Raw genomic sequence first — 16879 nt, 5'->3', positions numbered from 1 at the left:
TAGCTTAAGTTATTTGTGTAATCAATATCTTATCAGTGGAAAATTTCCAGACTGGCCAAAATATGCTGAAGTTAAGCCTCTTTACAAGCAAGGTGATAAAGAGATACAATCAAACTATCATCCTGTTTCACTTTTGCTGGCTTTCTCAAAAATATATCAAAAGGTTGTTTTTAAACATCTCCTTAAGTATCTGACTGCAAATGATGTATTGTCTAAGTCACAATTTGGATTTTTTAAGGTTACTGATGTAGAGACAGCTATTTACACTTACAGTGAGAATATACTTAATTCATTAGACAATAAATTAGAGGATATTGGCATTTTCTATGACCTTTCATAAGCCTTTGACAGTGTGAAACACAGAATTCTCTTAAGTAAATTGGAATATTATGGCGTCACCAGCAATGCTGTGAAATCGTTTGAGTATTTTCTATCTAACAGGAAACAAAGGGTGTTGTTGCGAAATATCTGTGCAGTAAACAGTCAGTCTTCATCTGACTGGGGATTAATTACATGTGGTGTTCCTCAAGGCTCCATATTGGGTCCATTGCTCTTTCTTGTATACATAATGGCCCCTCATCTGTTACATTGCCAAATGCTAAGTTTGTTTTGTTTGCAGATGATACAAACATTGCAATAAGTTTCAAGTCAAGTACATATTCCGAAACAGTTGCTAATTAAATTCTCACTGACATTAATAAGTGGTTTAAAGCTAATTTACTCTCATTAAACTTCGAGAAGACTCACTATATCCAATTCAGAACCTGTAAGAGATTTCATTCCAGCATGTGTATAACATATGAAGACATACATTTTGAAGAGGTTGACAGTGTTAAATTTCTGGGATTACAACTCGATAACAAATTCCGTTGGGAAGGGCATACCACAGAATTGCTTAACCACCTAAACAAGCCTCTATTTGCAGTGAAAATGATCTCAGCTGTAGGAAATATGAAGATAAAAAACTTGCATACTTTGATTTCTTTCATTCTATTATGTCATATGGGACCATATTCTGGGGCAACTCATCAAACTAAACAAAAGTGTTTAGGGTGCAGAAGTGTGTGTTAAGAATCATTTGTGGTATAAATTCAAGAACATCATGTAGAAACCTGTTCAAGGAACTTTGTATTTCAACCACTGCTTCTCAGTATATTTATTCCTTAATGAAATTTGTTGCAAGTAAAACATCTCTATTTCCAACCAGTAGCTCAATACATAGTATCAATACTAGGAATAAGAACAATGTACATACAGAAATAAAATCACTTACCTTCATGCAAGAAGGAGACCAATATTCAGGAACACACATTTTCAATAAATTGAAAACTGAATCTAATCTGATCTAACAGAACAGTATACTTTCCATGGTATACATCACATTAAGTTTGTTTCGTTCTAATTGCTTTGTTACAGATGTTACGTTAGGGGAGCGTGATTTATCGTGTACAAGTTGGCTGGTTCAGATATGCTTCAACTGTATTCTGAGTGCTGTAGTATTCTTTCTTATTATCAGTGAGCTGTTACTCATATATATATATTGGAAATATGCCCTATTGCAAGGTGCTTGTCTGCAGCCGATACTGAACTATAGCAGTACTGGTCTAAATATCTTAATAATATTACTCAACATGGAAGAATGCAGATGGATGTATTTCGAATATACCACATCCATAGGCACTTGTTTACAGATGATACTTAGCTTTGTAGTAATGCCTTAATGCCTTAGCAATTTACTCTACAGGGAATAAAAATGCAAATGGGTGGTGTATTTTTACAGTGTGGCAGACTGTCTAAGTGTACTAAACACCTGGGTACTGTGCAGAAGTACCACTCCTGCCACTTTCCATCACTTGTTTGACAGTTCCATAACTTTAATAAGTGTCGGTAGTAAAATCATGGTTCGAACACCTTACTGTTTTTTAGTAGCATACAATAACATTAAAAAATTAAAAAAATCGTCATTGTATGTAGCATGGAAACTACATAGAAGTAGTAAATAAATGTTTTTTTTAGAAAAACAAGGTAAGTCAATTTCACCCTCTTTTTTTATTGCTTTTGAAAACAAAGGAATCAGTGGCAGGGAGATAAAGCTCCATAAATGATGAAGTGAGAGTTTTTTATTTCGATTCTTCTAATTGCAATGGAAAAGACATGTACATAAAAATCTTTAAATAGGTGCATGGATCTGTGGTCCATAAGTACACGTTGCACGCGTTTTGAACGACCGCACCGTCTGGGGACACTTCGTTAGCCAGTCAACAATCTCTGTATATTTGTTTAGTTCCTAACTGTTGCGAAGTATGTGTTATGGGAATTCTCACGTGTCTGTGCGGATATAATTGTGGTGATGGCAATTACATCTAAGTCGTATACGCTATCCTTTTAGTCCACGTATTTTGAGGTATAGCAACTGTACAATAAATAAATTTTGTAACAATTTGTACACTCCTGGAAATGGAAAAAAGAACACATTGACACCGGTGTGTCAGACCCACCATACTTGCTCCGGACACTGCGAGAGGGCTGTACAAGCAATGATCACACGCACGGCACAGCGGACACACCAGGAACCGCGGTGTTGGCCGTCGAATGGCGCTAGCTGCGCAGCATTTGTGCACCGCCGCCGTCAGTGTCAGCCAGTTTGCCGTGGCATACAGAGCTCCATCGCAGTCTTTAACACTGGTAGCATGCCGCGACAGCGTGGACGTAAACCGTATGTGCAGTTGACGGACTTTGAGCGAGGGCGTATAGTGGGCATGCGGGAGGCCGGGTGGACGTACCGCCGAATTGCTCAACACGTGGGGCGTGAGGTCTCCACAGTACATCGATGTTGTCGCCAGTGGTCGGCGGAAGGTGCACGTGCCCGTCGACCTGGGACCGGACCGCAGCGACGCACGGATGCACGCCAAGACCGTAGGATCCTGCGCAGTGGCTTAGGGGACCGCACCGCCACTTCCCAGCAAATTAGGGACACTGTTGCTCCTGGGGTATCGGCGAGGACCATTCGCAACCGTCTCCATGAAGCTGGGCTACGGTCCCGCACACCGTTAGGCCGTCTTCCGCTGACGCCCCAACATCGTGTAGCCCGCCTCCTGTGGTGTCGCGACAGGCGTGAATGGAGGGACGAATGGAGACGTGTCGTCATCAGCGATGAGAGTCGCTTCTGCCTTGGTGCCAATGATGGTCGTATGCGTGTTTGGCGCCGTGCAGGTGAGCGCCACAATCAGGACCGCATACGACCGAGGCACACAGGGCCAACACCCGGCATCATGGTGTGGGGAGCGATCTCCTACACTGGCCGTACACCACTGGTGATCGTCGAGGGGACACTGAATAGTGCACGGTACATCCAAACCGTCATCGAACCCATCGTTCTACCATTCCTAGACCGGCAAGGGAACTTGCTGTTCCAACAGGACAATGCACGTCCGCATGTATCCCGTGCCACCCAACGTGCTCTAGAAGGTGTAAGTCAACTACCCTGGCCAGCAAGATCTCCGGATCTGTCCCCCATTGAGCATGTTTGGGACTGGATGAAGCGTCGTCTCACGCGGTCTGCACATTCAGCACGAACGCTGGTCCAACTGAGGCGCCAAGTGGAAATGGCATGGCAAGCCATTCCACAGGACTACATCCAGCATCTCTACGATCGTCTCCATGGGAGAATAGCAGCCTGCATTGCTGCGAAAGGTGGATAAACACTGTACTAGTGCCGACATTGTGCATGCTCTGTTGCCTGTGTCTATGTGCCTGTGGTTCTGTCAGTGTGATCATGTGATGTATCTGACCCCAGGAATGTGTCAATAAAGTTTCCCCTTCCTGGGAAAATGAATTCACGGTGTTCTTATTTCAATTTCCAGGAGTGTATTTAGACAGAGGTTTTTTTAAGTGTTGTGCATCGTTGTCAAACACCCTCATTCGTTCCCTAAATGTTGATCGGTTCCCTGTCGGCTAGCATTTCATAATACATAAAAAGTATAGGTTTACGGATCTATTATAAGAAATTTCACGTGGTGGTGAATTTTTCATTGAGATAAGTGTGCTATTTTTCTTGTTTTGGTAGCTGAAGCCAACACACTTTCTGTCTAAGGGAATGGTATTGTCGAATCGTGATAGGGATTGTATGGCATCCTTCCTATGAGTGTGTCATAGTGGTTTTAAAAATTAGTATACACAGAACACATTAAGCAACGCATTATTATTATTAGAATAGTTATAGTTATACTAGTTATGATATTTTTCGGAAGTACTTATACACAGAACACGTAACCACTTATGGAAAATCAAAAAGGCAGCATTCAGGGCCCTGCTCCACAGATTACATAGTGTCCCATTACTCCGAGAAGCTCAATGACGGGGAGTTCAGGATACTACAGTTCATAGCCAATTAAATTGTACGCGACACTGATTTTGTTGGTGAAATTCACAAAAATATGCTCCAAAACTGGTCAGCTTGTTATTGACAGCCGGAATAGTATTCAGGTACGAAATTTCGGTAGTAGAGGTAATATCCTTTATGTTTTAGAAGAAGTCGAGATCTACTGTGTTCTAAAGTTTCGCGCAAATGGGCGCTTAGTGCGGACTTTGAGCTGAATTGTTAATATGTTGTCGAAAGCGGGTTCCGAATTTTCTCCGGTCTGAACTATGCATTTAGTATTACCGTCATCAGAAGTGATTCTATAGATCCATGGTTATTAAATTTATGTCGTGTTGCAGCCTCCCTATACCTGAAGTTTTGGTCATTATTCTTTGGGATGCAAAAATGGGGAGTTACGTCTTCGGAAGTCAAACATATGCCGGATCTGCTGGAGAGATTACCACAGAATGGTACTTTTTTATTTTCTATTATCTAGAAGGGATCTGTAACTTGCTGGGATAATGAGGCTCAAAGCTCCGGATTTCGGTGGTCAATGAGCAGTATTACGTTTCGCATTCAACTTTTGTAGCATATTTTTGCGAATTTCACCAACAAAATCAGTGTTGCGTCCATTTTAATTTCCTATGGACTGCAGTATTCTTAATTCCCCGTCATGACCTTCACAGACTAATGGGACACTATGCAATCTGTGGAGCAGGGCCCTTAATGCTGCCTTTTTGATCTGGTCTTTTCGCGTAATCACTGACCATAAGCCCCCCATGGCCTTATTTTCACCATCAGCCCAGTTACCCATGAAGACTTCCCACCGCCTGCAGCGATGGGCCCTGTTTCTTTCACGTTTTCGGTACACCATTTCCGGCCCACCTCCCCCCCACCTCCCAGCATGCCAATGCCAATGCCTTGTCTCAGCTCCCCTCCGGCCAGGATTCGGCATTCGATTCGTCAGACCTCCTAATTTTTCAGATCGATGACGACTTACAGGATGCGTTGGCTGCATTCCGAGTCACAGATGAGAGGGTGGCCTCAGCGACGACTGCAGATCCACTCCTCCACCTGGTGCGCCACTGTGTTCTCCACGGCTGGCCAACGCTTCCTCGGCCTCGTGCCCAGGCTGACCTCCAATTCTTCTTCTCCATCTGCCATCAACTGGTGGCTGTGAATGGGCTGCTCCTCCATGCAGAAAATGATGCCACTCTATGGGTCATCATACCAATTTCCCTGCCGTCCTAATTTCTCCATATCTTACATCAAGGTCACAAGGGTATTGCCCAGACGAAAACCCTCAAAAATGGTTCAAATGGCTCTGAGCACTATGGGACTCAACTGCTGAGGTCATTAGTCCCCTAGAACTTAGAACTAGTTAAACCTAACTAACCTAAGGACATCACACACATCCATGCCCGAGGCAGGATTCGAACCTGCGACCGTAGCGGTCTCGCGGTTCCAGACTGCAGCGCCAGAACCGCGCGGCCACTTCGGCCGGCCGAAAACCCTCACATGTCGCCATGTCTTCTTGGTAGGCATGACAGCGGACGTGGATCGCATGGTTCAGGGTTGTCATCAGTGTACCCAGGCCCTTCCCACACCATGCCAGTCGTTCCAATCCTCCAATCCTGGCTGTCCGCTTACCTCCGATGGGAACACATCCATGTGGATTTTGCGGGGCTCTCCCTCGGCGCTTACTGGTTACTTGTCACAGATGTGTACTCCCACTTCTTTTTTATTATCTGTTGCTCCTCTATCACCACAGAGACTACCATCATGGCCCTGTCGAAAATATTTTCATTGAAGGCTTTCCCGACATCTTGGTATCAGACAATGGCCTGCAATTTCGCAGTCGGGAGTTAGCCAAAGTCTGTCATGATAATGGTATCCGCCACGTCTTTACTCCTCCTTTCCATACCCAATAAAATGGAGAGGCAAAGGACATTGTTCTCACTTTTAAAACTCAAATGAAGAAGTACACGGAGGATCGTTCTCTGAAAAAAGGTCTAACATTATTTTTCGGTACCTACAGGGCCAAGCTGGTGGGTGACAATAGTCCAGCCGAACTGTTCCAAGGTCACCAGCTTCGGACCCTACGCCATTTCCTCCTGCCACAGGTTCGACCTAGTGCCCTGCTGGGCCCTTCCCAATATTTATCTCCAAGGTGTGAGCTTGCAGTTTTGGGCCCCGGCCCAACTGGCTTCCAGGGATCGTTATCTGGCCCCGGGGTCGACAACTCTTCGACATACACCTAGACAGCAACCAACTGAATCCTCGTTTCCTCTAGCAGCCGCAGCGCCAAACGCCAGCTCGTTTCTCTTTCCCATCTCTGGTCCCTCCTTGGGGCCTATGTTGATGCCCTTTCCTCAGTGGGTGGATGATCTTCCCGGAGATAGCCAGCAGACGCCAGCTGCTACCCCAGCACCACCATATACTCTGGACCTGGGACAGCTCCGGGACCTTCCCCTGAACCCACTTCCCGTCCTCTCTTTGGTACCGCCTCAGTTTGACGATGCACACGTCCCCATGCCGCTTGCCCAGCCAGACTTCGCCTCACAACTGCCACTGCTGCAGCATTTCAGCTGCCTCTCTCGGAAAGCGACGCCCTACTCTCTGGTGAACGGGTTCCACCGCCTCCTTCAGGAGGACTTAGATGCAGATCAGCCTACGGTACCGGGCTATATTGGTACTTTGTCCCCCATGGTCGCCCGTGCCACACCAGCTTTTCCAAGGAGGGCAGGGTGTTATACTGGATCCAAGGTAGCCCCTGAGGACCAGCAACCCATATTACATCGCTGAGGACGAGATGGTCCATGCCCAAGGTGTACGAAAAGCACCGTGGAAAATACCGGCTATTTATATACAAGGTAATGGAAACAGACATTCTGAGCACTACTTCCTGTAGGGGGAGCTCGAGCCACGGCCTTCAGGAAGTATCACTATGCCAAAACCTGATTGGCTGGAGACAGCTATTTAGGAGATAGAACCATCCCCGAAGTTCAGTTCACGTTGGATGCCAACCTCGTGTACTGCGACAATTGAAGATTATGTCTTCGTCTCTGAATTGGACTGTTACTAGTGTGTGAGTGTGCTAATACAAACCTTTGTGGAAAATTAGAAGTGAACTTTGGTGTCACTAAATTAGGAGACATTTACTGGCATCGTTATTGTTACCATTCGTTTGTATGTTCGGTCATCATCCTTGTGAACTTACATCAATAAAAGTTGTGTTTGTGAAAAATTGCGAATTGTCAGTCACAACATTTTCGCCTTCAATACCACTAGTCATGAGGCTTTGAAATCTTCTCCGACCTCCTTGATCTTAGCTTATCCTGTTAATTCCCCCCCCCCCCCTCCTTTCGAACTTATGGGGAATTCAAGATATAATCCCTGCGGATATTACCTCTCAGATCGTCAAGGAAAACTGAAATCGTGCCGGGCGCCATATTCTCAGGGCCCATAACAAGCAGGCTGAGTGCTATAAAGGTAATTGGCGAGTCTTTAGGGGAAGCCAGGAGACCAGATGTATGTCCGTAATTTTCCTGAGAGGGAGGTGCATGTTGGAAACCTTGGTAAATTCACTCCCTGTTTTCTGGGGCCCTGTACTATTATGCGTATATTAAACCCTGTTAATCCTTTGCTTAAGAACAATCACCCCGGTAAGCAATATCGGGTCCATCTTAACCAAGCTAAGTTTGGTTAGACCAATAGTAGGGTTATCCCCTCGTTTATGTTTGGGGGGGGGGGGGAGGTTGAGCCATGCACGACTCGTGTTAATGCCGTTTATTGCTTGGAATCTTGTCATTGCGGTTCTGGCAGCTCATTTCTTATTTGATTGACTTGCGTCACTAAGTTGCTTGCTTGTCTACCCGTGAGTGGCAGCAACAGTGGTTTTCTATACGAGTACTGTGGTACTATCTTTGGAGTGACTGCTAGTATTTCCGGGTCACATCGTGTGGAATGTGGGGTTGCGAACGGACATCAGGTCGGTTGGGGGCGCAGCAGCGAGGAGATCCGTGCAGCGCGTGGGGCAAGCTGGGGCTGCTGGCGGCGTGCTGCCATTGCTGGATCGAGGAGAGGTAGCTGTGAGAGCGGCGACTTCGTTGCACACCGAACCATGGACGAGTAAACTTCTAATGCAACCTCGATTATTCTGAGATCTCACCTTTGGTCAGCAGGCTGTTGCTCCCAGGGCCGCTGAGCCTGGCGGCAACGAATGGTGTGTTTTGAGGCGCTAAATATTGCAGCCGTCTTTCTCTATTTGTTATTCATCACTGAATTTAGTATTATTCTTATTAGTGAAGTGTACCAGTGTACCAGGGATCGGACGCTAGGCTGATTGGTTAGCCGGTGGGTCGGCGCTTAAGCTGCCCCTAATTTGAGTTGCCATCCTGTTAGGTGAGTACAGCTCTTGGCTGCCTGTCTCACCTTATGTTTGAGTTACCTTCCCAGGCCGACCCTTGGAACACTTGCTGAGAACCGCTTGTCCTGATTTCTTAGATTGTGATGTTTGTTTTAAGGATATTTGTAATTTTCTAATTACTGTTGGTGTGGCCTTCAGGCGAGCAATAATTTCACTTCTTTGGTGATAAGGCCTTCAGCCGTATTACAATAAGTTTTTTTAAAGCAAATTTGTTTTAAAAGAAAGGGATTTATTTTAAAAGTGCTATGTGGAATTGTTTTCCTGACTTCTAATTCAGGCCTTCAGCCGTTTGTTATTTGAAGTTGTGTGTGGCCTTCAGCTGAGGAATAATTTCACTTCTTTCATGATAAGGCCTTCAGCCGTGTTAAAGTAAGAGTTTCTTAAGCAAAATTGTTTTAAAGGCAAGGTATTTGTTGAGTTGTGTGCCATTTTGAATTGTTTTCCTGACTTCTAATTCAGGCCTTCTGTTGTTTGTTATTTGTAATTGTATGTGTGGTTAAGCCGAGTGATAATTTCACTTGTTTTATAATAAGGCCTTCAGTTTCTTTTAAAACGAAGTGTTTATCATAATGTGTGCTATTTGGAATTGTTCTTCTGACTTCTAATTCAGGCCTTAAGCAGTTTGTTTTTTGAGGTTATTGTTGGTTAAGTCATTATGTTATGGTGAGATCAGTGCGAAACTTAGTGATATGGTTAACTTTTACAATCCCTATTGTGGCTAGTCATGCATAAGGTCACCTCACAGGTTGGGATATGCTGTGTGAAAATCAAATTAACTTTCTCGGAGAATTCAGGTGGAACCCGATTAAATCTAATCGCATTTCATCTCTTTCTGAGAGATAATGAGACAATGAGAGCTAGAATAATTTCGAATCTATATTCACGAGACATTCACTCCGTTTTTTACTAGCACGAATGACTTCAGTATGGGTACTATTTACAGTTTGAAGGAAACTTAACATGATTGTTAACTGAGATACGTTCGATAATATTGCTCAAAGTCAATTGTAAATCCAAGAAAAGTATACTTGTTGTGACATTTGTTATTGGACTTTTTAGTGCTATCGACAATGAGTGGGAACAATATAAATATGTGTATGTGCACGAAGATATAAGGAAAAATTTTCTCAATTACGAACAATAGTTGTCTCAGTCTTTTTATCAACATACATTCGAAACTGTTCCATAACAAGTTTACGTATGTGGTGTGTCACGTTTTCACAGATCCAATAGCACCAGCGCTCGTACCACGTAATGCAGCGCTAGGAGATGGAGTTGGTAAATCAGGTCTTTTGCTCACAACACGGTGAGTAGGAATTTGTAGGTCACCATGACTTTTAAGTTATCTGCCGAATTCTAAAACTGTACATTACTTCACAGCCAGAATGTCTCCTGGTGATGCAACACCTCGATAGAACCCGGCTCATACGACCTCATCCTCGAAGGGGTACTTATATCTGCCTTGCTTTCTTTTTTCCGATTTAGCGACTTGCAAAGAAAGAGTGATAGAAATGGCGTGGATGTCCGTTTTAATAGTAGAAGGGCTTCTGTTACCAAATACAATGACTACACTAATTTACTAAAATTATTTTTACATCTTTCATTGCTCCTTTATCATGGAAACATAAAACTTACATCGAGCGCCTACCAAGTGAAATACTATTACTGCGTTCGGACAAGCCACAAGATACGCAACTGTTTTAAATATGTGATTTATAATAACAATGTCAGGTAAATTTTCAAAAAAGCTGCCTAATCCGTCGCTAATCAGTGACCACTGGATCAATGTTTTACAAGTGAAATATACTTAAAGATTTCAAAGATATTATCTTTGTATGACACACTGGAAATATCCCGTTCGAATCTAGAAAAAACCGCAATTTTCCACTCTTACTATACGTGAAATTGTGAAAGACTTTACACAGATTAAAAAATCCATTTGATGTAGGTGTCTGGTTCTATGTATTACTACACACAGTTATTACATTTCTCTTGGATTTGAACGATGGTTCAAATGGCTCTGAGCACTATGGGACTCAACTGCTGAGGTCATAAGTCCCCTAGAACTTAGAACTACTTAAACCTAACTAACCTAAGGACAACACACACATCCATGCCCGAGGCAGGATTCGAACCTGCGACCGTAGCGGTCGCGCGGTTCCAGACTGTAGCGCCAGAACCGCTCGGCCACCAGCGGCCGGCATTTGAACGATGCATAATCGTTAAGAATACTGGAAGTTTGGCATTATGAAGCTCCTGAACTACGGCATTGAACGCCACACAAAATTAAAAAACTGCTACTTGAACTAGTATTGACTTCAGCACTATCAGTCAATGGTATTGCACATCACTCTTCACACATTTCAATTAAATTTAGTTCTTATTATATTATTAATTAAAGCGGTAATTTTGAATGCCACTATAAGTGTTACATGATTTACGTTGTGTCCGTTTCTGCGAAACAACTTAATGCAACACATTGATGATTTTATTAATTGATCAACTGTTAGGAACATTAATCAAATTCACTGCTTATTATAGATTATCCAAAACTGATAGCTCTAAAGTGTTTACTTTTTTCAGACTTTTTTTTTTGGCTGGGCGGATGGAAACATTCGTTGGGTTGCGCTTTTCAGCAACGTCAGTTTCATGATTCTACAGTGCACCGACTCCCTCCGTTTCTCATCCCTCCACTTGCCTCCCGTCTCACGAGATGATATAATTAAGATGTTCCGCGGTCGTGCTTTTAAATTAAAATTCTCTGTACCAACTGAATTTCGTTAACAAGAAACGGTCTAATTTTGAAGTCTGCCATAAAAGGAGAAAAAACATCACTGCGGTACAATTCATGGAAATCTTATATTCGTGACCTCTTTTGTTCACATCCACATTATTGCAGAGCGCAGGGCTGGCTTTTCCAACAACTGACAAAAAATGGAAGATAAAGAGTAGAGAAAAGAGGCAGGCATTGGGATAAGCCGCAGCTGTGACTGTGCTAATGACAACGCAGGAGCCCCAGCAGAGCGTTTTCATTTCCCTTATTGTCTAACTTTATGAGGTTTAAATTTCTACGTTCCATCCTTTACGTGTATGTAATAATAAACATGATTGTTTCATTTATTTAAATAGTTTTCCGCGAACAAATGAAAGAAAGAAAAATAAACCTATCTAAAATGAAAGTTTCTTTTGAAGGTTAATTTACAGGTATTTATAATTCTGGAAAGTGCAGAACGCCACTGATGCAGTTATAATACAATAAGATGCCATCATCTCAGACACAGAGCAATGAAGGAAATGCTGGTTAAGGGAGCATTATTTCAAGTCAAATGTGTACCGGTAAGGGATTGCTATACCCAGGCTGAAAGTGAAGCATGGAGGAAGATTAAGCCAGAGTTGTAGATAAAGCTGTGGATACAGGGGTAGGGTTTACCATTTTATGAAAATGCTCGTAGGAGTAGTTAAATACGGGCTTACAAATGTTTCTCCCCCACGTATTGCAGATTTTTTTTATGTATGCCGATTCAGCAACGCTTGAAACGCGACAGGCTGGAGCCAGTCGGTCGTTTAGTTTTTATTAAGATTCTTCCCTCTTTGATCATTTAATGATTAGATTACCTTTTTCCTTTCCTTTGTTTAAGTGATGCAAGAGTTTATATGAAAATTGGAACACGGGTCATTGCAGAGGTCATAGATACCCTCTGATAATGTTACTCTGATTAATTTGGTATTGGGTTTGCATGTTGTACTTGGTTGGTAAGTTAGCAGAAGCTCGATGAGCTTAGACAGTGGCAAGCGCCCATTTTAGCAGAACGTGCGGCACACCAGGGGACCGACTCTCTCGAGTTCAAAGAGCTTTGTCAAGGCAGAGGGCAGCCATCCTGCCCACGGGATCCAAATACAGCGATCATTCACCTATACGCTAAGCTCTGTGTTCAGGTGAATCAGGCATCCGGCAATCAAGCAGACGATCCACACAGTGCGGAATAAAGGAACAGATGGAACTGCAGGGGCCTGTGCATTTCTTTATGCTCTGTCATGCCAAATTTCCCCGTGCGCCGCATGCTGGCTACAGCCCGGAAGCTGGTTGTACCGTTTCCCGTTGTAGCGAGTAGGATACACTATGATTGGTCGGTGTCTAAAAAAAGTTGATAGAGTGAGACTTTGGGCGAGTTTTCCCAAGAAAGTGAAGGGTGGGTTTGGTCTGAACTGCAACTTCTTTCGAGACTGGGAATCTAGCATCAAATTTCTAATATTTTATTTAACTTACAAAATTTAGTGGTTGGCTACAGAATAAATAAACTTTCGAAGGAGAGAGCATAGGGTTTGTTATGCATCATCCCAATGGAAGCTTGTCTCATAAACTTGCGGATTGACAGGTAGATAGTTTTTGGCGCCTTCTCTGTACAGAGCTGTGAGGAGCGTGTCTTCTCGGGGACATTTCTTCAAGACTTTTGTGGCGGACTTCGCTGCAGATTCTTTGGTCGGCTCTCCTTTGGGTACTTCTACTGACACTCATCATCTTCAGCTATGAATTCAATTTTTGCCTCAGCGGCTACGGAGGGTGCAGTCCACCTCCTCGTACCACAGTCTCTGGTGAGTTCAAACTCTGAATGTTATTGTGGGTTGAAAGTGTCGTCAGTGTTAGGTACATTTTTCTGAAGTTGAGGGCTCTTGTTACGAATTATGTTGTGTTCGTTCTGTCACTCACGGTTCAGGTATTTGGGGTTCCTTCATGTGTTTTCCTTCGCTCTACAGTGATTATTGTAATCATCATGTCCCACTCATAATCGTCTTTAATTTATTCCGGTGTAATCCGAGTTTAATATCCGATGCACCCTCATTCCCTTTCGCACACACTTTGACACTTACTGCTGTTTTGATGTTAACTGAATACGTTGTACAGTGTCTGATGTCCAATTTCCTTTTATATCTGTTGGGCTGAAGGAGCTACTTTATCGTTTATAAATCCTGTTTTGATTTTCCTTTTGAACTTTAGTACAATAAATGCTGGTCGAAGTGTACCTGTATTTGATTTAAGCAGGTAGTTTAACCTCACAGATGTATTTATTATTATTGATTTCGGCAACAACCACACCCACGACTCATTTGTCAGGGACATTAATTTCTCAATTGTTTTCATTGTGCACAGTATGTCACATAACATTCTGATTCGCAGGGGAGCGATTTGATATCGAGTGGGTTCACTCGCTACGCATCACAGGTACAGTTTCCATTTAGCATAGTCTACTGGCACCTTGAAATCCTATGCAGAGATCGGACATGAGTCTTGTGCGCTGTTCACCCAAAATATTTGTTGAACCATTTAAGATAACGTAATACTGTTTTCACGCAGATGACCTGAGGAAAAGCCCTCCACTAAATGATGTAGAGTCTGTTTGCACGGCTATGTTAATTACAGAGATATAGGTATCAATTCGGTATCAACTTCACTTCTTCAAATAAAACTGTAGTAATCTCTGCTGCAGTTTTAAAAGACTGAATTCAACGGCGTGACATTCTTAATAATCCGATTAGCAGTTTCGAGTAATGGAAACACTTAGATCTTAGTATTTATCTGTTCTGAACATGAAACCGATTTTTGTCTTACGTGGAAGTTCGTGTTGTTATACGCGTCAGGCTGACATGGCGCTCATACTTGACACAGCTAAGAGACCCTACTCACAAAAATGGAACAGCAGAAAAAAGATCATTTGAAACTCATAACAAGCACTGAGTTACATGTGGTTGATTCGAAATATCAGCTGGAAGGAAAAGGACCCGGAATCTAAGAATGATTCATCAGTTAACAACGATAACAGTTCTACTATTGTCGCTGACAGAGCCTTGAAAGAAAGTGCACGTCCAAAGATGAATGCATTTGAAAAAACGGAGAACTGTAATAAGGGGTCGCTAAATAATAACTTAACGACACGACTTTATTGTCAAAATACACACTTATATTGCGAAATTTCATCAGCAATAGCAACAAACAGAAAATCATAAAGGAATGTTGTCATAAACACTTCCTTATACTTCCATTTATGTCATCAAGTGTTCAAAGTGTCAATAATATGCTGCAACACACATTTCATTCATTGGTACAAGGAACACAGGACAAAATGAAGAGATTCCTTCCATATCATTGCAAGTGCAGCAACAGCGCGATGTCTGAAATCCTCTTTGGGCGTCGGAACTTGTACACAGACTTCACCTTTCATTTTATCCCAGACAGAAAAGTCAGTGGCCTCAAATCAGACGAACGTAAAGGCCAACTGATAGCGCTTCCACGTCCTATCCAGCGACCTGGAAAGAACCAAGTGGGCGCCTTCCTAGCCGCGAACAAGTAGTGATCCGGGTTCCCATCGTGCTGGTACGACGTGCATCTCGACCTATTTAAAATGGTCCTTTTTTAGAAGAGCCGGCAGCGCTTCGGTAAGAAATTGTGAGTATCTTTTACCGGTTCAGGTTTCTTTAAGTGAAGACCTATCACGTAGTCTCCAATAACTCGTATCGTACGTTCACACTCCACTGCCTCGGATGTTCATTCTGCCCTATTCAGAGCGAATTCTTAGCGTCCAAGTAAGCCATATTGCTTACATTTAGCTTTCCATTATTTGTGAAGGTAGTTCGATCAGTAAAGAGAATTCTTTAAAAAACAGATTTTCCTGATGGTGCATCAGAATTTCATGTGTCTTCTGCAGTCCCGCTGTTAATCTGCTGGTGGAGTGACACATGATGTAAATGGGAGCTGTCTCTGTGCAAAATGCGAACACCCCTGGGCTGACTTTTGTTCCAGAGGGCCTCGCAGTTTCCCTGGAACTAACGTGTTGCCCGCATCTCGTGGTCGTGCGGTAGCGTTCTCGCTTCCCACGCCCGGGTTCCCGGGTTCGATTCCCGGCGGGGTCAGGGATTTTCTCTGCCTCGTGATGGCTGGGTGTTGTGTGATGTCCTTAGGTTAGTTAGGTTTAAGTAGTTCTAAGTTCTAGGGGACTGATGACCATAGATGTTAAATCCCATAGTGCTCAGAGCCATTTGAACCATTTGAACTAACGTGTTGATCATAACCAGCAGCAGCCAGAAAATCTATTTCGTCCTCTTCATTCGTTGCAGGCTTACACCTTACCTTCTGCGTACAATTTCAGTGAACCTCTAATACCAATTTTATGCCTATCTCTAAATTTTAATTCTTATTGGGCACCAACTGTAAGGACACTTTTGGGCATACATCTCAAATGTTCTCTTCACCTTTCTTCTACAGTCTCTGTAAAGAATTAGCATATGTAATACAGAGTGTTTATAAATGAATATCAGGGGTTTAACGCTTTATAATAATTATTATATTAAACTTAAATAATATAAATATTATTATATTAAATAATATCTAATATATTAAACTAAATATTAAAAAAATATTTATTATATTAAACGATGACAAGTGTGTCTTCAGTGATTGTGGCAACAGCCGCTTCAATCCGGTTTCCTAATTCAGGGAGGTGTACTGGTAGCGGAGGCACGTACACACGATCCTTGATGAAGTCCCAAAGGAAAAAGTCGCATGGCATTAAGTCGGGTGAACTTGGAGGCCATGCAAAGCAAGCCCTGTCACTGGGCCCCTTGCGGCCTATCCAGCACTTGGGTACAGTGAAGTTCAACCAATCGCGTACTTTGCTATGCCAGTGAGCTGTCGCACCATCTTACTGGAAAATGAAGTTCTCTGGCTCATCTTCTTCCAACTAAGGGAAGAGCCATTGCTCTAGTGCATCAAGGTAAGAAGTTCAAATGGTTCAAATGGCTCTGAGCACTATGGGAGTTAACTTCTAAGGTCATCAGTCCCCTAGAACTTAGAACTACTTGAACCTAACTAACCTAAGGACATAACACCCTCCATGCCCGAGGCAGGATTTGAACCTGCGACCGTAGCGGTCGCGCGGTTCCAGACTGTAGCGCCTAGAACCGCTCGGTCACCCCGGCTGGCAGGTAAGAGGTGCCAGTTACAGTAGGTTCACCAAAAAATAAGGGCCATTAACTTTCCGCCGGGATACGGCACAGAAAACAGTCACTTCAGGGGCATATCGTTGCATTAGTACCAC

The sequence above is a fragment of the Schistocerca nitens genome, chromosome 6, assembly GCF_023898315.1.
Source record: "Schistocerca nitens isolate TAMUIC-IGC-003100 chromosome 6, iqSchNite1.1, whole genome shotgun sequence".
Taxonomy (NCBI): Eukaryota; Metazoa; Arthropoda; class Insecta; order Orthoptera; family Acrididae; genus Schistocerca; species Schistocerca nitens.
This window is presented reverse-complemented; position numbering follows the sequence as displayed.